The sequence below is a fragment of the Equus asinus genome, chromosome 7, assembly GCF_041296235.1.
Source record: "Equus asinus isolate D_3611 breed Donkey chromosome 7, EquAss-T2T_v2, whole genome shotgun sequence".
Lineage (NCBI taxonomy): Eukaryota > Metazoa > Chordata > Mammalia > Perissodactyla > Equidae > Equus > Equus asinus.
Window position 1 is genome coordinate 20763700 of NC_091796.1, and position 21154 is coordinate 20784853.

Sequence of the window (21154 nt, forward strand, 5' to 3'; positions counted from 1 at the left end):
CCCATATGCCATCACTTCTACACACACAGAAATTAAGCATTTGTAGAATTCTCACTCTCAAGTGAAGTTGTGTCCCATGCTATTAATGAATGTTGGTGTCTGATTGTGGTTTGAACTAACATGCAAGTCAGTTCTCTCTAGTTCATCTTTTACCCTTGAAAGAAGCAGGATTAGCCATTCCATCATTATCAATATCCTGGCCTAAACATTTCCCAGCCAGTCATAGGACAACTCTTAGCATCAATGTGTTCAGCAAGCCCAGACCATTAAAATGTCCTCAAGTCTACCCACCATGGTAGAAAAATTATGATTCTACAGTTTCCTCAACCATAAAATGAGAATGCAGCTAAGGGAAGTCAATAAGTGGGATGCAGCCCAATGTTCCTCATTCCCATAGCAGGCAATGTAATCATTTCCTATTAAGTCAAGACATGGACAAGAAAGCTTTTAAACAACTTGTTCTCTAACATGGCTGTATGGGAATCATCTGGGGAGCTTTAAAAAGTTCTGATGCTGGGATTTCAGCCCCTAGTAATTTGGATTCAACTGGTCTGGGATGCGGTCAGAGCATGGGGAAGTTTTAAGCTTCTCAGGTGATTCTAATGTGCATCTAGGGTTGAAAAACACGCATTTAAGGAGTGGTTCTCGAAGTATGTTCCCTGGACCAGCGGTATCAACATCACCTGGGAAGATGTAGAAGCACAAATTCTCCTGCCTACTCCAGACCTACAGAATTAGAAACTCTGGGGCTGGAGCTCAGTAATCGGTGATTTACCAGTCCTCCAGGTGATTCTGAAACATGCTCTCGTGTGAGGACCACTGCTGTAAAGGCAAGTCTGTCCACTTGTAAAACCCTGTGATTCTACCTTGCCTGATAATCTTCACCAACTCGAAACTGTAGTGAACTCCGTATCCTCTCATTAAGCAGACCTCTTGGCCTCAAAAGGAGATGTAAGTCCTTGGAAAGAGTTAGTGATGCGACCACTCAATTCCATGGCCTCAGTGTCTTACCAAGCCCTTGACTCCTGGTGTTTGTCCTCATAGTCCCTGTGCTCTGTGCCTGTTATTAAGGTCAGAAGAACCTACTCCTGCACCCAAACTCACCATCTGCTTACCCGGCAGGTGAGTTTGGGCAACATTTTGATTGACTTTCACCTATTCCAGATGAGAATCTTGAAAAGAGATTTGGGAACCTTATTTCTCCTGTTTGACCACTAAAACTGTGCTTAGACCTCTCTTGCTGTACCGCCATTGTTGTAGTAAACACCGAAGTTCCCGGTTCTGGTGCTGAATTAGTCCCTTAACAATAATCTGCTAGGTGTTCTAGTCACTGACCTGCATTCGTCCTCTAGTCCTATTCTGGGGCCCTTAGTCTCTGTTAGGACTCAGTTGAATCCTTCCCTCATACCCAACAAATTTGTATGTTGGAGTCCTAACCCCCAGGACCTCAGAATATGGCTATATTTGGACACAGACCTTTAATGAGATAATTGACTTAAATGAGGCCATTAGAATGGGCCTTAATCCAGTATGAACAGTGTCCTTAAGAGGAGATTCGGACACAGATGTGCACCAAGGGAAGACCCTGTGAAGATACAGGGAGAAGACGGCGTCTGCAAGCCAATGAGAGAGGCCTCAAAAGAAATCAACCCTGCCAACATCCTGATCTCAGACCTCCAGCCTCCAAAACTGTGAGCAAAATAAGTTTCTGTTGTCTAATCTCCCCAGGCTGTAGTGCTTCGTTATGGCAGACAGAGCAGACTAATACAGGGCCTAATGCTAGTTTCCTGGCCTGTGTTCCAGCTCCTGCCCCTGTTCCCACTACCCCTAAAACCCCACAACAAACTCCTTAGGGAGGAGAAGGGAGCAGCAGCTTCCATCTTTACTGACATGAAATGAAAGACTTGAGAGTCTGATTCCTACAAAATTCCTGAGACAAAGGCTTATGAGTTTACATCAGCAATATTTTTGTTTGTTTTATGCCACTTTCTTCTAATTTTACTATCTATTTTCTTCTAAATATGACACCAACTTCAGAGTTCTCCACCTCTGGCTATGGCTCTCTACACCAACTGGGACTTGGGCTTTATTGTAGTCAACAAACCGTATTTGAATGTCTACCATAAGCAAAACCCTGTGCTAGGTCCTGTGGGTTAGGGAGATGTCAACATGTATATGAATGTGTAAATCTATGTATAATCTCATTGTATATAGATGATGGATGCATACCCAAAAAAATAACCAGAAGGCTAAGCAGAATATGAAAACTTCCAAATGAATGCAACAGTCACTGTTAACAAACAGAGTGGTAAGAAAAAAGCTTCAATTTGGAAGTGATATTTGAAATAGGTCAATTTTGGACAAGTGGATAAAAAATGAGATTTTAAAAAATTTTCTCATCTTTTTAGGGATATTTCTTCTCTGTATGATGTGAAATATGTTGTAGGAGAGACTAGCTAGAGTACAGTTTTTCCCCCACATTTGGACTGTTCAATTACGGTCACATGATGGTGTCATTGTCCCTCATAAGGTAAAGAAAATGGGATATTTTAAGTGTGGGATGTGACCAAGGAACAAGGTTTCCTTTGGTTTGAGTTCACTGTCCCGCGGCCCCTGCCTAGTGAAATTTTCTGTGTTCTTTAAGCCTGGCTCCACTATTCTCTCCTCCATAAATCATTTCCTCCTCCTCTAAGAAAAGTTCCTTGCTTCTTTTCAATATTTGTAAAGCCTTTTGTACGTATATATACAACTTATCACACTATGTTTTAGTAAGTGATATATGTCTTTCTCCCTTTAGTTTATAAGGTACTTGAGGACAAGGACTGTTTTATTGACTAATACACTCAGCTTCTCAGTATCTAACTCAAACTGGATATCAAAAAAAGTGATGGTTGAATTTGATCAAATTGAAATTGACGGAATGGGTGTGGTATAGAGCTGGAGAATGAGAAAATGAGACTGCAATGGTTTTGCAAAATACTAACTACATTGTGCAAGGACAATCTTTGCAGACCATTTGGTTTTCAAATAATGCTTCTTTTCCTTAGTATGGATTTAAGTTCTACCATCTTGGAGAATTACTGTTTGTCCTTTGGAGGAGTGTGTGTGTGTGTGTGTGTTCCATGTAAGAGTTCCCCACAGGAGACCAAAATGACACAGGCAGAAGGGCAGGCACAGATCTTTGCCTCCTGCTCATGGAAACATGTTTAAGGAATAGTGGTTAGAATGTAAGTTCCACCCTGGACTGTTCTGTTCATCTTTATTCTAGGCCAGGTGACTCAAATGTGTGGACTTTTGCTGCTGAAGTATTGTAAAGATGGATTATTCTGACCTAGGAAGATGTGAGACCATGCCAGGGAGCTGAAGACAAGGTTTTCCTGAAGGGGAAAGGAAGGTTTCATTGTGAAAGATCTCTCTCTCTCTCACTCTGGAGAAGGAGGAGGAGGAAGAAAATGGTGAGATTCTTAAGACAAGGAGGCAAAGCTTTTCCTTTTTTCTTGGTTTCTGGAAATAGTCATATTTAGAACACAGTTTTTCTACATTATAATTCCCTCTAGTTACTCTTCTCCTTAGCCACTAAGTTTAATAAAGGCTGTTATACAGAAAGCAACTTTGTGTTAGTTGCATGGAGATAATGAGAGCCCAAGGCAATAGAAGGCACCATAGCCTTCTTTGCCTCTGTTGGAACCAGCATGGCTGCAGCAACATTGTATCATGGGTACTCATCTCAGAGTTCCAAGAGGCAGAAGTCAACAATAAAGCAAGTGGAGACCCAAGGTGAGCTGAGAACAGGTAGTAGAAACAAGCAGCAGTGGTCAAGTGGCTCAGGCATCTATTCACTTAGGACTGAAGGTGAGAATTATCTTCACCCCAAGGGGAAGTAGCTCTTGAATGCAGAGCTTCACTTGAGTTATAGTAAAGATGAGGGCAAATGATGCTTTAACGGAAGGCTCTTCTGTCAGTTCAAAAAGTCTTGAATATTGGGCCGTATGCATTGTTGGCACATATCCCATGTGTTGTAATTTTTTTGTGGATAGTGTGATACACATTAGTGCCTCCATGACTGTGCTAAAATTGGGATTTTATTTGGTAGTAAAAACCTATCAGAAAAGAAAATTTGAGCTTGCATTCCCAACACCTGTAAACTTTTTATTTTATTTTATTTTTCCTTCTTCTCAAAGCCCCCCAGTACATAGTTTTTAGTTGTGGGTCCTTCTAGTTGTGACATGTGGGACACCGCCTCAGCATGGCTTGATGAGTGGTGCTAGGTCCGCACCCAGGATCTGAACTGGTGAAACCCTGGGCCGCCAAAATGGCATGCATGAACTTAACCACTCGGCCACAAGGCTGCCCTCCCCAACACCTGTAAACTTTTGCAGGTATTTTCAACATGTGCTGATTGACTTTTCTATCATATGCATTGTAAAACATACAAACGTGGAATTTTCAAAAGACAAAAAAATGTTTATCTAAGTAAGAGTTCTAACACATTATTCCCACACCCCGATGTATCATCCAGCACAGCCCCTGAGGAGCTCACACTGTTTGGAACCCTTGACTTAGAAGTGAAGATGACAGACCTTGAAGTCAAACAAGTCTAGAGAAGAATCTCAGATTAGCCACTTACAGTCTGTGGGATTCTGAATCTGTTCTCTCAACTCTAAGGGGGTAATAATGCCCCTCAAAGGGTTTTTGAAAAGATTTGCATAAAATGATGTTTACAAATCATTTAGCAATGTCCCTATGCTTTTGTGCCTACCACATAGTAAGTCAATAAATGCCGGCCATTGTTACTAGTCACCATTACACATCTGAAGCCACGCTGGGCCAGAGGAACCAGGATAACATCTTTCTCTGTAAAAAGAACCCCACAGGACATGTTTCTGTACAAGGAAAGAGTTAATGAAAAGTCCTTATCAATAGACAATAAAGAAAAACCTAGCAGGACAGACAGAAGTGATGGTCTAAGATATGGTAAGTAGTTACTCACTGTATTTATTATCCAGAGAGGAATACAGATTATACATTTCATGAGCCAGATGGGAATAGTTATTTAATCCACAGTAATGACTACTCTAAATGGTTCTATTGAATCTCTACTTGAAAGTGTACTTCAGAAGAGTTGCAGGCTATGAGGGAATAAAGCAAGAAACAAATGCAATGGTTAAAGGATATTTTTGCTAAAGCTTAATTAAACTTGAGATTTTTGTATCATTCCGTATATAATCTTCAAAAGATTTTTTTTTCTGAAAAAGGGACCAGAAAGGGTGCTAAGAAATTAGCCTTAGAGCTATGTAGAGTTTGAAGGACACTTAAGGAAAAAAAAATGCAAAAAAAATACAGATTTCAATTTGCAGCAAAGAAATGAAATTGCTTTCTGGCATCCCACACTTTCAGCAACATTGGTACCTACTTGAAATGAACAACTGCTAAAGGAAACAGCTGGTAGAAAGCTGTTTCTGCAAAGCAAAGTGCAATATGCACGCTGTAATTAGTTTGCAATCATTACTCAGTCCACTGTTGGAGAAAAACCTTGATTTGATCACAACCCATAGCATTCCTATCACTGAGCAAAATTCAGGACAATTCTTCCCAAAATAAAACTCTCACCTCCACTATAGTTGATGATAACATGATGATTTTTTTTTAATGTGGTCAGAGTGACAACTGGACCATAAAGAGGTATGTAAATCAAGTATTTTTTGTTTATACGAAAGTGAGAAGCACCCTAGCATAATAGCTGAACATTTTACATTTTTTGCTGGTTTACTATGTACTCCATTGGTACTGTCCAAAAGAAATATAATGCAAGCCGCAAATGTGAGCCACATGAGGAAAGTCAAATTTACTAGTCGCCACATTGTTTTAAAAAAAGAAATAATATCTTAGCTCCGGCTGCTGTAACAAAATAGCATAGATTGAGTGGTTTAAACAACAGACATTTGTTTCTCACAGTTCTGGAGTCTGGAAGTCCAAGATGAAGGTGCCTGCAGATTCGGTGTCTGTTGAGAACTTTCTTCCTGGTTTGTGGACAGCAGTCTTCTTGCTGCATCCTCACATGATGGAGAGAGAGGGCTATGGTCTGTTCCTCTTCTTATATGGGTGTTAATTCCATCACGAGGGCTCCACCCTCATGACCTCATCTAAACCTAATTATCTCCCAAAGGCCCCACTTCCAAATACCATCACATTGGAGGTTAAGGCTTCAGCATATGAACTGGGGGGGGGGGGGGGGGGCACAGTTACTCCATAGCAACAAGTGAAATTAATTTTAATGCCATGTTTTACTTGATACCATCTATCCAAAACATTATCTTTCCAGCATGTAATAAATTAAAAAAATATTAATGAGGTATGTTACATACTTTTTTTACTACTAAATCTTCTCAATCTGGTGTGTAATTGACACAGCACACTGCAGTTCGGACTAGCCACATGTCAAGTGTCAGTAGCAGCATATGGCTATTGGCTTCCATATCGAACAGTGCAGTTCTAAATGATTTACATGGATTACATCCTTCAATGCTCTCAATAATCTCTGATGAAGTAACATCAGAATTATCGCTTTTTACTGATGAGAAAATGGAAGCACAAGGGCAAGAAATAACTTAAGCTAAAGGGGGAGACTCAGGAAGAATCCAGGCACTCTGCTTTCAGAGCCCTCTCTCTTTAGCACTGTGGTGTCCTTCCTTGTGTGCTATTCTGTGTAGCTAGCAGACCATGCTTCCTGTCCAGCAAGAGAATTTGAAAATTATTAAGATAGCCAGGAAAAGTTAGTAATAGACCATAATTACGGTCTTTATTTTTGAGCCCTTTCCATAACAACCATCTTATAGAGTTGACAGTGTTGTGTTATGCCTGTTTCACAGATCTGAAAACTGAGAAACAAAGACATTGAGTCCCTTGCCTAAGGTCACAGAGCTAGGATTTGTGGAGGTATGATTCAATCCTGGGTTTTCTGACTCTAGAATCTAAGCACTAACCACTAGTTAGTAAGGAAGAAGACATGGAGTTTGCCATGTATGAAGACAAGCTTTTACAAACTGCTTGGCATCATGAAAATGGATGGATGGCCCAGCAGCTCCCGGAATTTCCATTTCATGGCTTACTGTGGTGTTGTCCTCACTTGCCACTTCTTCCAAAATTTCTACCATTGAAACCACTGTTGAGGATTAGACGATTAGATGATAAAGGCCAGCACATCAAAGCAAGAACGTTAAGTAATCATTAAAGATGTACATAGGAAAGATATCCCAGATACTGTAAGTAAACATAACAAGTTACAGAATAGTACATATGCAGTATGATAACCAATTTTGTTGAAACAGTAGTAACAAAAAGTTAGAATCCATATAGAAAACAGTCTGGAAATAATGTATATCAGTGGTTATAAAAGTGTAGAGAAAATTACACGGAACCTTAATTTTTACATTATATATTTCTGTAATATTTGAATTTTTATAACTAGAATAGATTACATTGGTAAACAAAATTGATGGGTGATAGATGAGAGAGGGAGAGATGTTGAATGGAAGAAGACAGACACGAGAATACATATCGAATGTTTCTATCTGTATCAAGTTTTTAAAAAGGCAAAACTAATATTTGGCAATAGAAATCAGGGTATTGGTCACCTTTGAGTGGTAGTGCTGAGAACGGGCAGGAGGTGGCCTCTTGAGGGAATGCTTTATTTCCTGATCTGGATGTTGTTCACATGGGTGTGTTCAATGTGAGGTCATCCATTATGCTATTTCCATCTTTGTGTACATTTCTGTATGTATATTTTAGATTTAGAAAAGATTTAAAATATATTTGAGAGAAGATCTCACAAACTGACAAACATATTTTCAGATAAAGAATGTAAATTTTTTTTTTACATTCCCTAAATAAGAATAATTTTGCATAATCTCTGAGTTCTTCGCCACTTCCTTTGGTCTTAGAAATTCAGGTCAGCAGGTGCCTTATCCGTCTTCTAGGTGCATTCTTCACAGCAGGGTCGTCTGCTGCCCCCACAACTTCTTCAAAGACTGATACTTTGAGCAATATTAATAATGCTCGTGGGGTTAATTGTATCCAAGTTGTTCACGATAATCTATAACTGCTAACTAATTATTTCTTCTATGATTCCTGAGAAATAAAAATGGATTTAAATTTTGCTTTCCCAACTTAAAAGGTAGAGAAACTGAGATTAAAAACTGTAAACTGAGGGGCTGGCCCCGTGGCCGAGCGGTTAAGTTCGCGCGCTGCGCTGCTGGCGGCCCAGTGTTTCGTTGGTTCGAATCCTGGGTGCGGACATGACACTGCTCATCAAACCACGCTGAGGCAGCGTCCCACATGCCACAACTAGAAGGACCCACAACGAAGAATATACAACTATGTACCGGGGGGCTTTGGGGAGAAAAAGGAAAAAAATAAAATCTTTAAAAAAAAAAAAACTGTAAACTGATTTGGACGAGTACTCTGGGGGGTAGGGCAGTGGAGAAAGAGAGACAGGAGGATAAGGACAAGGGCAGGGGGAGAGAGATGCTGGAGGTGAGCAGGGAGGGAGAACAGAATGGGACAGGGACTGGAGGACAGGGAGAAAGAGGCTTCATATTTGTCTGTAGAACAGGAAGCAGACATGCTAGTTTGGAAATGCCCTGGTATTTGTGTTACTTGGTTGGGGTGCTGGTTTCTCTCCCTGAACATGATCTGGCCTTTGGGATTAAGCCATGAGAATAAAAATAGAAGCAGAAGGCTGTGACTTATGGAAAGTCCAACAAAAATCAAATACCAGGAAGGAAAGGTAAAAGTCTTGTCCCATGTCCCTCAAAGCCAAGCCTTGACCTAGGGAGATGGCTATAGAAACATGAAGATGGGTACAAAGAAGCCTGAGAATATCAGGGTTTGGTGGATGCTACAGGCTTCGGGAAGTATTGCTGCTTTTGGCTGGATACTTAGTTCAACATGGAGGTGATGGTGGGAAGAGACTTGGACAATTGTCCCTCAGACAGAGCAGATGGAAAAACAGAAATTCTTCCTGCTGCCGTAAAAGCGCACCAAGGTGCAGAGAGTGCTACAGGACCTGTCCTGGTGCTCAGAATGAGAGCGCAGAGGCTGCAATTTGTGCAGAGTCCAGATGCAAATGACGGAGGCCACTGACTCCCACATCAGGGCCCATTCGTTGCCCAAGAGGCCTGCTGAAACCAGCAAAGTGGTCAACAGTCCGGCCACTCCCAAACAAGCAATTGCAAGGGTCAGCCCGTCCAATAACCCCAAAATATAGTCAAACCCTCATCCCTCCCTTCTGGTGCCATCGTGCAGAAAAGATAGCGCGTGGGGCAGATGTCTAAAAGTCTGCCATTTTCCCAGGGGGATCAAGTACAGACACTGTTTAAACAAAGTGAATTGAACTTCGGACTGAAAGGAGGCTATCTAAACCAGAAGACTTTAAGCTATTTTTTAACTGACAAGAATAGGTTTTCCTGAGACCCTAGCATCTTACTTTGTAGAAAATACAGAAGCTATGTTTCTTTGCACATACGAGTGCCATGTGAGCTCATTGGTGACTGCACTACACCAGACAAGAACACCCCAAGTAATCCACACCTAATTAAATATTCCAAACAGGGAACCCTTTCCAACCAAAATGCATTTTAGACCACCAACTTTTTTTAATGTTATTGCTCTTATGGAAGATATTTGATGAAACCTCCAAGAAACAGTTTTGGGTTTTTTTAATTTCTTTTAACAAAACAGATTAGTGACCTCTACATATTTTCCTCTATCAGCCATGATTTTCATCAAAATGGCAGCTACAGGAGATAAGAAACATTGTGAAAGAAGACACCAAATATAAAGACCTATATCTAAGATGAAATACAGTTGTGTGGACCATAGAGGGAAAAGATGATCTCTCTTTTTAACACTGTTACTGTGAAATATATATCTTTAGGTATTATAAATATAACATACATGCTGCTAGGAGTAAAGTTGAGTTGTCAGATAAAAGGCTTCCGTCTCTTCAACTGTAAAATGGGTGATGTGGAATGGAAAACCACGAGAGTCCCTTCGAGTTCTGAAATACTATGGCTTGACGCTGTAAGCATTCAAGATGGAATGATCATGAATATACTGCCAATGTGATTGCCTATGCTCAAGATGGGCGAGGCAGTAGTTTTACCTTAGGAACCAAATCAGCACCTAGAAGAATATCTCGGACATAACAGTTATTGGATATTGGTTCGTGCTTAGGGAAACTCCTACAAATGGCAAACATGTCTTCTGGTGTGGCTTCTCATAACCAAATTTTGTAACAAAATACAGCCTGCTTCCGGGAAGGAGACTTCAGCTCAAGGGATGTTAAACACTTGTATCAGGCTTTACAATTACTAAATTTTTCAAAATATATTAATAGACAGTAAATGGATGAGGTCTTATGCAAACATGCCTGTGACATGAATTTGCTGCTTCAATTTCATTCATAAAGTTAGAGAAATCCAGAGCTAGGAGGAAAGTTAGAGTTTAACCAGTAAAATTCCTGAATTTGAAAGATGAGAAAACTGACAAAATAAGTAACATTCCTGACGTCAAATAATTATTTCATGACGTAGTAGGTTACCTCCTCTTAATCCAGTGCCCGGTCTCTGTCTGCCTACTGCACAGCATAGTCACCTCAGGAGCATGAGCTATTGGCTGGATATTTCCATCTGAAACTTATTATTATTGTTATTACTAATAAGCAGAAACCAGGATACTTGGGTCCTAGTTCTTTTACCTACTCGTCGTGTGATCTTAGGCAATCACTTAACCTTGTGATATTTCAGCATTTCAGTTTTCTTTGCTATAAAATTATGGGTTCAATTCAGATAACCAACAGTACACTGATATATTTTAAGGGTTGGAGATAAAATTTTCTCCTTAAAAATAGCAATCTTTTCCTTGTGAGTACAGGACAAGTGTGTGTCTGCAGGGATGAAGCAGGATTTGCCTTTGATCAATGAAGACCTTTAATATGGCAATTTCAGACAAATGAATCCTTTCCTTAACTTATGAGTTGATAGACAGGACCCATTTTCAGCATCATCCAGATTGTTGTCCAACTGTCCTCCTCTTTCCGTGGAAACACCAGAGTCTAGATGCTGCAATTGTCTGGTGGATTTGTAGTGTGCAAGCTAATCCAAAGTGCTAAGCACAAAATAAGCACTCAACGGTTTCTGGTTTCTTAAAATCCTCAAAATTCTGAATTATTAAGTACATTTGCTGTTATGTAGACAGGCCTTGCATTTTGAATGCTTCACTTACAAGGAAAAAACTTGGTATGAAGAATTATATACTATTTATATATACTAGTTATTATAATTGATTTAACATTATTTCTTTAAAACATTGATATAAACTCTGAGCGGCATTTATCCAGTAAACTTCTAAAAATGTTAAAATCTTCCTAGGCACAGGATAATGCAGACTGTTCTCATTCCAGTATACTTTTCCGAGCTGTAGTAAACAATCTAATTCTCAAATTCTATTCCTAGGTTTACTTGGATTACCAAAGAAATCAAAACAGCCTATTCATTTCTTATTGCGTTATTATTCTGATTAACATAAGTCACACAGGTGCAATGTGTGATGGGAGCCATTTACAAATTAATAAATAAACACACTTCAAGAGGACTGTGCCTTACGAAAATAATGCCTCACTAAAAAAAAAATGGAGACTGCTATTGTGCAAGATCTGCTTGTTGGGTTATTGGTTTATAAGCAAACAAACAGAAAAATGACAGTGAGAAATTTCAAACAGTAACCTCTCTGGAGGGAAACAAAGCCATTCAATAGGAGTATACAGCTGTACATAAAAGACCAAGTTAAGGGTAATTAAAAAAACTCCCGAGAAAGTGATAAGCTCAGTGAATATCCTTTCAAAAGAAAGGAAGAGAAACAGAAACCTGGGATTGAAATAATATTTCGGAGTTTTACAAAGCTTTTTATCCAAGGGCCCACTCACTTTACAAAAACAAATTAGTTAATTTTCCGCACACCCTTTGATTGCGGGTAAGTGCTATGTTATTACCACCTTTTGTAGACAGAAGAGATGGAAGCAGAGGGAACACCCACAGCACAGGATCAGTCATCAGCAGTGCTCAGAACAAGGCCTTGGACTCTTCTCTCAATTCAACTGTTCCAGCAACTCTCCTGTTTTCCCATCTTGCTTGGAAGAGCGCAGACCAACGGGTAACACAGATGAAAGCAATGTTACTATAATACTCAGTATTTAGAATAATACCTTTATTCCAGGGTGCTCTGCAGACATTACCTCATTAATCTTCATAACATCTTTAAGAAAGGAGGAGGGAATGGTTTCTGCCCTCATTTAATGGATGGCGTAGCAATGGCTTAAGGCCAGGACATGATTCAGTGTCATGGCTGAAACAAAGCCACATTCCCCAAACCCTCAGGTCGGGGCACCATCAGCCGCTTCAGGAGTAAGCGTAGCTCTTTGGGGTAGCCAACAGGGAAGGGATCCGACTCCAACACTGGCAGATGTGGAAGGAGACCAGATGAATAAGATGCTACTCACTGTTACCAAAAGCATCAAAAGACACTACTCATTTGTTATTATAACAAATATTTGTTGAGGACCTGCTAGGAGCACTTTGTTGTTGGAAGGAGCAAGAAAGGGAAAATGGGGGAAAGCATGGAAGAATGACCCATAAATCAGACAGGAACACTCCACTCAGAAAGTTTACATTCGTTCATTCATCAGTCATTCAACAAGCGGAAGCCTCTCAGATGCCATTCAAGGTGTGGGGGATACAAATAGATACCAGACCTTGCCTTCAAGAGGATTAGTCTATTAGGCTAACCAAATTTTTAAAACTTGGAGCATAGAGCAATACATGTTGAAGAAAATTTATGCTCATATTGTTACAGAAGTGCAAAAGAAGAACGTTCAAGTCAGCTTGAGTGAATCAGGGAAGGTTTCTCAAGGTATTCGTGGCCTGTGCTAAGACTTGCAAGATGAGTGAAGTTTAATTAGGGGAAGGGTATGCTAAGTAGAGGGATGAGCTCCCAAGGAATTGCTGTGTGAAACTCCGAAGTCATTTGTCTTAACTTGGGGAGGAGTCTCTGCTGGTGGAGACCCGGGTTGCAGATGGGAGGACGAGCCCCTAAGAAAAAGAAAACGGCAACGTCAGAGCACGAGGAGCTCATGCAGCAAGTTCAGGAGTTTAGACTTTACCACAACGGCTTGGGGGACCTACAAGGATTATGAGGCCATTTAGTAGGATTGTTGCTGCAGTAATATATAGCACACAGGCTAGAATGAGAGGTACCAGCCACCCCTTTTGTTGTATCAGGCCTGAGTGTTCAAGGCCTGTTTGCCTGGGTCCATCCAGGCTGGGGGTGATGTGAGCCCCGGGAAAGAGAGGCAGAAGTTCAAGAGACAGAGGTTAACGTCTCTACTCTCTGCTCTGACCTCCCTGCCTTCCAGGGTCTGGTTAGACCAGACTAGAAAATCTGGAGTTAACGCAGAGCAACCATCAAAGACAACAGTGGAATAGTAGACCAAGTGTTTTTCCCATGTTCTATCCTGATGGGGGCTTAGGGCATTCAAAGAGCTCAGCTTCCTACCCAGGACTTTGGGACATCTTATTGCATTACGAGCACACCCTCGCCTCACGTGTTCTCCATGCTTATTACCGTTTTATATTCAGACAGGGCAGGGTAGGCATGGTGAGCACCTGCAGGTTCCTGCGTATATCTGCATCATGGGATGTAAGGGTGACCTAGTGTAACTAAACACTCTATTTATAGATGAGGGTTTGCATAATGTTTTATATACTTTTCAAACATGGTACTCCACACATTATCTCATTTTGATCTTTACAACATGTCTGTGAGTACGCAAGACCTGTAATACCATGCCTGCTGTTGACTAGAAAAAATGAAGCTCGGAGAGTTCAAAGATTTGCCTGGGTTAAAACAGAGAATGTGGTGGAAAGGCAGACTCTACACGAGGCTTCCCGACTCTTTCCCCACGCAGACATTTCCTCAGACCCCCTAATGAGGCCGAGCGAGTCTGAAGAGACTGGTGATAGACAAGATCACTGGTTGGCCAAAACCAGATGAGATCCATGAGAACGGCAGAGTAGACTCCCTTCGCCTCAGTCCCTGATGTGTTCCAGCAAGTTCTCACAGGTGTCAAGGACTGAACAGAGTTAGGAAATCCTCACAGGGAGCATGCAGGTGGGAATGGAACCATGCTCTACTTTCAAACTCTCCTTCCCATGTTGGTGGGAACAGGAAGCCAGCTCTGCCTAAAATCCTCTAACCTAAGCATTCTGAGTACCTATGATTCCGCCTCCTTGTGTGTACAGGGGGAAACCACTGACACCAGACTCTATTATCTTCAACTGTGAATGACAACAGCTCTTGGAGAGAATTCCAGGCCACCATCACAATGTTTGTTTAAAGATGTACTTCACGCTAAGTCAGGTTGGAGAAGATGACATGGGGCAATGTAGCTGTGGCTGCATTATACATCTTTGTAGATTGAAAGAAAGAGACTGTTTTCCAGTGGAAAATGTACAAATACCTTTACTGCTGAATTTCCTTCTGATTGTGCTTTCTGGATTCATTCTAATAAATAAACTCAATCCTCCTAAGCACTAAAGCTAATATTCCCGTATGCCAACTTAATCCAGAAGCCTACTATGGATACTGAAATGACTTCCCAATGAACACATTTCTCCTAGAGAACCTATATACCGTCAGTGAGACGGGAGTTTCATCACGCTGGTCTTCAGGCCCTTATCTCCCCCTGAATCCAGTTCCTCTGTTATCACCACCACTCCCTCACCCCTTGTTCTGTGCCTTTTCAAAAATACTTCCACAAAGATTTCCTTGCTCTCTTCCAGTAACCCCACGAGAAAGGCATTCCTTTAGTGGCATTCAGAGGTTGTATTATAATTATCTATTTTTATACCTATCTGTTTGCATGGTAAGCTCAATTTTCATCTTTATGCCTCCAGTGCCTAGAACCATGTGTGATACAAAGTTTTTGGTGGTAGTCAGAGGAAGAAATGAAGACAGGAAGGAAAGGATAATAGGTATGCTATGCCCAATTTACAACACAGAAACTTCAGTGGCTTGATCCTGATGGTCACACAACTGTCCAGCAGCAGATCTAGCTGCAGTCCACAGTTCCCACAGTTCCATGATGTTAATACCCAACTCTGCTGCCAACAGCATTTGGGGGATGGGAAAATTCTAGCTCCTTCTCAGTAATGGGCAGAGAGAATGGGAAGTTTGCTCAATCCCCATTTCATCTTCTCTGTGACTTTCCCTGGGCAGAAAGAGTGGGTCTGTTCACTCTGCTCCTTGTACTCATCTCTCCTCTCAGGCATTGCCCTTAGATCATTTGTTATGTTTGTGAATCCCTCACAAAGATGGTCAATGCCCTGCCATCAGGACTTAGCATTCAGTTAGTACTGCACTCGGTAAATGGATGAAGAAAGAGACAGAAGAAAGCAAGCAGAGGTGAACAAAATAATGTACCTTTTAGTTTATTTATGAAACAAGCATTGCCAAGATAACATCCAAGCCACTCTCTTATGAAATAATGCTGCCGAGCAAATCACGGGAAGAACGTCTCACAAGTTGCTTTTTAGAGCAAAGCCCACATCTGAACTACTGCTATACTTTATTTCAGTATTAAATACATTTTTAGAAGATAACAAAAGCAGAGACATGGAGAGCAAACCCTCAAAGATACGCTAGTAGGAGTTAGAAATGATGATGCCTTTTCTGCCAATGGAGCACGTGGCAGAGCTGAAACATGCAAACCAGCTCTCCTTCCACACACACATATTCCATCCCATTAACACCCAGCTCCCAGGGGAACAGGTTAATACTCACAGGCTTCCTGAGAGGAGGCACAGCACAGAGCTCTGCAAACATGAATGCACGGCCTTTGACCAATTGCATGCTTCCTGGGCCCTTGGATTTCAAAGCCCAGTAAATTCCCATGGGGAAGAAAATGGGCTTCTGATACATAGTTACATATAGTTTATTTTTCCCAAAAGAAATATCATTTTATTTTATCATTGCAGTAAAAATTCATATTAATTCAAAAAATTAGGAAGGACATCTCAGAGTTAAAAAAAAAGATTATTTTAAGTTGCATAAAATTCCCTTTGTGAAAAATCACTTTACTGGCCTCAGTTTCCTTTTTGCTGCAAACTGGTGCAAACCTCATCAGGGATCTGTGCCCATGCACTGTCCACATCTGGGTGCCAATTTACGAGCAGGCATCAGGGAATTAATGCCCTAGATCATCACATCCCAGGGTATTAAGGAGGAGATATTAAGCTCAGGGCAAGTAGAAGCAACAACACGCAGTGAGGAGTAAGTCAGTACTACAGAGACCGTGAGCTCTTGGGATTTATTCTCTCTAGCGTATTAGAGATCCGCGATCTAATAACTGAGCATGTGGAACGATAGATCTGTGAAAGGCGGGGCTGCAGCCGTGGGCTCTCTATGTAACCCCGTCAGTGGCACTAGACCCACCAGCAGGATCGACCAGGGCAACCTTCTCAAACGTCATACTCAGTTTATCCTCACACATGCTAAGCCTGTGGCGGAGAGAAGAGATCCTCAATCATCCCAGGACAGCATGTCATTGATGTTTTAATAACATTCACAGAAACAAGATTAAGGAGAATTTGCATTTCTAGAAAATGGGAAATATAGCCATGAAAAACAGAATGGTGGTTAAACTCAGTATCTCTGTCTCTTTCTTTTTCTTCCTTAAACATGTCGAGCTTGATTGTCCTTAGGCCCTTTGCATGTATAGCTCTTCCTGGAGCTATATGCCCCACCATTAAGGGGCTGGTTTCTTGACATCATTCGGAACTCAGTCTAAATGTTGCTCCTCAGAAAGGCCTTTCTGGACCACGCTACCTGAAATAGTCATGTGGGCACTTTCTCACGCATCACCATGTTTTGTTTCTCTGCATAGCACCAATCCTGGTTGATATCTTTTATCATTTGTTTATTTTCTGGTCAGTCTCTGCGCAATAGAATGTAAGCACAATGAGGGCAAGAACCTTGTCTGTATCATCACCGCCCGATCAATCCCTGAAGCCTGGAATAGGGGATGTTTCATAGTAGACGTTCAATAATTACTTGCTAGATAGAATGATCTAGTCCAGCGTAACCCTCCTTTACAGATAAGGAAGAGAGGTTCAGGAAGGCAGAACGAACTCAACACACAGTTATTTGGTAGCAAAAAGAAAAAGATGAGTTGCTTAGTTTCTAGACCCATTTTCTTTTTAATGGTTTTGTGTTCATTTTACCCTGGTTCTGCCTGTGTATTCAGGAAATAGATACAATAAAGGAAAAAATGGAGGGGCTGGCCTCATGGCTGAGTGGTTAAGTTCATGTGCTCTGCTTTGGTAGCCCAGGGTTTTGCTGGTTCAGAGCCTGGGCGTTGACCTAGCACCGCTCATCAAGCCATGCAGAGGCGGCATCCCACATGCCGTAACTAGAAGGACCCACAACTAAAATATACAACTATGTACTGGGGGCTTTGGGGAGAAGAAGGAAAAATAAAAACTTAAAAAAAAATGGAAGTGTAAAAGGTGGCATGGAAGGATTTGCAATGTAATTTGACCAAGGTCTTAATCCTCTGAGATTATTCTGCCTTTAAAATTCCTACCAAAGTTAAAGAATAGTTATACTCATCTACCTAGTATAAATTAGGGACCATGATGAAATACTCTCTCTTTAAACACTTCTTCACGAGCTAGAGTGTCTGTAAGTTATTCCATTAAAAAGCTATTCCTTAGGATTGAGGCATTGACTTCTTAGATGTTCCTTGTCAAAAGCTAATTCTCCCTGGACAGTTAGTTGATTAAGCCGAGACTGTTCTCAACTCCCTTCTCTCCTGCACTCTTTAGAGTCTGGAAAAGCTAACTGCTTACATTCCCAACATCCCTTGCAACCAGAGGGATCATATAACAAAGGTCTAGCCAATGAAACATAAGTGACATCTATGAGAAGTCTTTAAGGAAATTTTTCTTTTTTCTAACAAACTGTCAGACATTGAAGCTTTCTTCCTTTCCTCACTTCTTTCTGCTTTGAATGTGTACTTGATGTCTGGAACTTTGGCAGCCATCTTGTAACCATGAAGGAAATATCAAGGAGATCTGAGAGATTCCAGCTTGACATCATTGAGCCACTAAAATATCGCCAGCAGCTGCCTGCCTCCAGAGTTCCAGAATGTGAGAAAAATAAACCTATCTGCATAAGCCACAGTTGGGTCAACCCATAATTAGTTAGGTTCTTGTTTACATGCAAAAGAATTCCTTTTTGACACAAAATTTTAAATTATCTGAATTATTTTGCAAGGAAAGACGTAGGGCACTACATATACCAGCCTCACTCTCCTGCCATCAGTCCCTCCCAGTTCTCCAGAAGCCAAGACAGCCTCCTGCAGGGGCCCAGAACATGGTGGAAAAAGATGGGACGTGGATCTGCAGAGGCAAAAGGAAGATAGCCAGGACAATCACTGGTTTCCAGACTTCTTTTCTTAGCAACACAACCCTTATATCAAATGAAATCACACACCCAGTTCCAATACCCAAATCAGATGAGAGCAGAGGAAGAGCCAGTGCACCATGCTGTCTACCTCCCCCTTACCCCTTTGCCAGCACCTGCCCCTCCCCAAACCCAAAGTCACCTCTGCCGAACTTTAGGCAGCCTTGAAAAATAAATTTGCAAACCACTAATTTATAGGATTGTTAGATAAAATGCCAGACATCCTTCCATTAAATTTGAATCACAGATATACAACAAATAACTATTGCATTGGACATACTTAAACTTGATTTTTATTTGTTGTGTATCCGATATTAAAATTTAATTGGGCATCCAGTTATTTTTGTTTGCTAAATCTGACAATCCTACTAATTCATAACATTATTTAGCACAGATCTGCTGGGACAGGACACAGGAGAGTCAAGTTTTTCTAAAGGGGAAAGATATCTCCACAACATAGACATAAAGCCTAGAGGCTCTGAAAGTGAAAGAGAAATAGAGAAAGGTAACCTAAAAAGGCTTGAAAACAGAATTTATCTAGTTCGTGGTTTTGTTCAACTGGCTATAAAAAGACCACAGTACCTTTTCCCCCTAAACTAGGCATCTTTCTTGCATTTCCAAATGTCCTACGCATAGTCCGTTTGCTGTTTGAAAAGTTTAAGATCCTAAGACACTCATAGGGAGGAGGAAGAGAGACATGAAGCATTGCCAGCGACGATGTCCTCAAATCCTGGCTTCTCGACTCCCAATCTGGGACATTTGGCAGTTTTAACAGGCAGAAAATGTTCCTCATCCAATTAAATAAAATGAAGCAGAAGCCAGGTGGAATGCTTCCAGTTAAATACTTGCTCCTCTTATCTTCTCGTTCACACCCTTCCCCTCATTATCACAACAGAGCACATCAAGCGCACTCTCTGTTTCTAATGAAGATGTTCCCACTGTATTCCTAATGAAAATAGCGCACGGATAATAGCCTCTTTCTTTTATGAAAGATGTGAGTGACACGGGAGCACCAAAGTTGCCGGCAAAAGCTGGCACACTGGTCAGTTCCCCTCATGAATTCCTGGTTACAGCAGAGAGGGATACAGAGTGTGTAAAAATTCCTTTATTAGGAACTCAGTTCGGTAGGCATCATGTCTAATCCCAATTTATAAAATTTTTTAAAAGAGTCACAGAGAAGTTATATTCAGAGTCTTATTAGAAGGTAAACAGAAACACACCATCAGTACAGGGTATCAAAATCTGTCGCTTTAGGGGTACCTAATTGGCCCAGCTTGTCAGGTTGAAAACTAAAGCAAAGACTGAGTCGTGTTGATTCAAACGAGGAAAACAAATTGGAACAAACAACCAAAAGCATTGCTCATGTTTATGAGCAGTGTGGTTTATTATAAGAAAAGCCAAGCCCGAAATACACGAAGTGACTGATACTTGCAAAACACAATGTTACCTGGGCAGGAAAACAGAAGAAAACTCCTTATAGAATTAATGATTCATCCGAAGGAGATTTTTTTTTAATTCAATGATGGAGAAGATTGGGACATACGTGGGAGGTGGAAGCACATGAAGCCATCTCCAGTTTATCCTAATTTTAGAATAGGAGATGAAATCACTCAGGGAAAAGGGAAAAAGCCAGAGTACATCATTTGGTAGAGTTTTGTTTTGACTCCTAGTTCAATGACTGTGCTGTGGGGTGGTATGAGGGCTAGGTCTTTAGAGACTGTGCTCCTCCCAATGGACTTTGAAATATTTTTCCTGATGCTACAAAATAACCACTTCAAAAATAAGTATTAAAAAGATGACATTTGGTTTTTGGATATTTTGGAGATCTCGCTCATCTATCTATCTATCTATCTATCTATCTATCTATCTATCTCTATCTATGTAAAATATCCAGTATCTCCAGTATCCGAAGCAGAAAGATAGATAGAAGTATCCACTTCTAAAGGAACACTCTTCATCAAATGGTAAACAGGATTCTCAAAATTCCTAATTAATAAGGAATCTTAAATTGTAACATCCACCTTATATTAACTGCTCCACCAGCCAAGTCCATTTGGCTTTTTAATGTCCTTCGTGTGAAAAAGATTTTCTCGCTTTTTATTTTAGTGCATGTATTTCTGTTCCAAAATAGATACAGTTTAGATAAACTAACTTCCCGTGCCCTGCTGGGGGTCTGTGTGATGAGAACTATTTTACCCAAACTTAACACAATTACCCTGCTGCTGGTCATGCAAGGCTGGAGTAAACAAAAACATTAAGGGGAGTTAGGATGTTATTAGCCAAGTGTTTTCCTCCATTTCTGGCTATGCATTGAAGCAGTCACCCAACCTGAAAAAGATTAAATGTGCTCAGGCACATTTCTTAAACCAGCAGACATTAACATTCAATGACTTAAAAGTCATTTTCCTTGACATCACTTTTAGATTTAAAGAACAAGGAGTTCCACTTTTATCACGAAGCATTATTATATAAATAGGATCATATCATTGATCTCATTTGATGGAACTACAAGGTTAGATATACACCATCCTTTTTAAAGAGTGGTAAAAATTGATGCAATTTATTTGAAAGTACCGTA